The 1,366-nt window shown below is 34.1% G+C and overlaps 1 protein-coding gene across 2 annotated transcripts in view; it reads right to left on the bottom strand.

Annotated features, from left to right (window-relative positions):
* Window positions 1-656, bottom strand: part of LOC111083635 (transmembrane and TPR repeat-containing protein 1-like) — an 18,126-nt gene extending 17,470 nt beyond the window's left edge. For both annotated transcript variants that reach the window (XM_022380278.1, XM_022380279.1), the window contains exon 1: window positions 481-656. The gene's annotated coding sequence lies outside the window, so the exon portion shown is untranslated. The remainder of the gene's footprint in view (window positions 1-480) is intronic.
* Between the last annotated feature and the right edge of the window lie 710 nt (window positions 657-1,366).

The following is a 1,366-nucleotide window of genomic DNA, read 5'->3' on the forward strand; positions in this document are numbered from 1 at the left end:
GTATTAACTACACAATGATATCTGTCTATTGTATCTTATAAAGACGTTTAAACTACTAGACAAGGTGTATTAACTACACAATGATACCTGTCTATTGTATCTTATAAAGACGTTTAAACTACTAGACAAGATGTATTAACTACACAATGATACCTGTCTATTGTATCTTGTCTTTATGTTTAAACTACTAGACAAGATGTATTAACTACACAATGATACCTGTCTATTGTATCTTATAAAGACGTTTAATCTACTAGACAAGATGTATTAACTACACAATGATACCTGTCTATTGTATCTTATAAAGACGTTTAAACTACTAGCCAAGATGTATTAACTACACAATGATGCCTGTTTATTGTATCTTTAAAGAATCTTAAACTACCAAACAAGATGTGTTAACTTCCCAGTGATACTTGCCTATTGTATTTTATAAAGTAGCTGTGTATTTTTTACCCATTTTAAAACGACCCGACGTACCTGTATAGATTGGCTAGATTAAAGTAGGCCCTGGCGTGCAGTGGGTTGATGGATATGGCAGCTCTAAAGTGATACTCAGCTTCTTTTGAATCATGAAACAACGTGCCCAGGTTGTTGTGTGCACTGGCATGGTCCGGCCACAAACTGAAAAATAGTGTATCGTGTTAGTGAACTGACTGCAATTTAAATATGACATGAAGTGTCCAGCTGTTTGTTGAAGTTTCGGCGTCTAGTTCGACTAGAAACACTGTATGCTGAAGGTTTAGTGTTCTGTTAGTCTAGGAACTAGGACACAACTATTCTGGGATGTAAGTGTTCTGTTAATGTAAGGTATACGGTTGTGAAAGTCAGTGAAACTTGGTCTACCCTTATGTAAACATTCAGTAAAGAAATGCTCGTGAAACACGATGTAATCTAATTAAATACTGACTAAAGAAATACTTGTGAAACACGTTCTAATCCCATATAAACCTTTAGTAAAGAAATACTCGTGAATCACAGTTTAATCCCATGCAAAGATGCAAAAATCAAAGCGTAACTATTATAGATAACCTTAGAGGATATTAGTGTCTAAGCTCCTAACAAAAAATGATTTTCTTGCTCGAGATTAATGTAGCTGAAGCGAGTAGCATGATCATTGTTTCAGATATTATAACCCGTCTAAACAACTAACACATTTTATCTGACTTATGGTAAGACAACAGAAGTAGCATGTTCATTGTTTCAGATATTATAACCCGTCTAAACAACTAACACATTTTACCTGACTTATATTAAGACAACAGAAGTAGCCTGATCATTATTTCAGATATTATAACCCGTCTAAACAACTAACACATTTTACCTGACTTATGGTAAGACAACAGAAGTAGCATGTTCATTGTTT

This window comes from Limulus polyphemus, unplaced genomic scaffold (genome assembly GCF_000517525.1).
Source record: "Limulus polyphemus unplaced genomic scaffold, Limulus_polyphemus-2.1.2 Scaffold10443, whole genome shotgun sequence".
NCBI classification, from domain to species: Eukaryota; Metazoa; Arthropoda; class Merostomata; order Xiphosura; family Limulidae; genus Limulus; species Limulus polyphemus.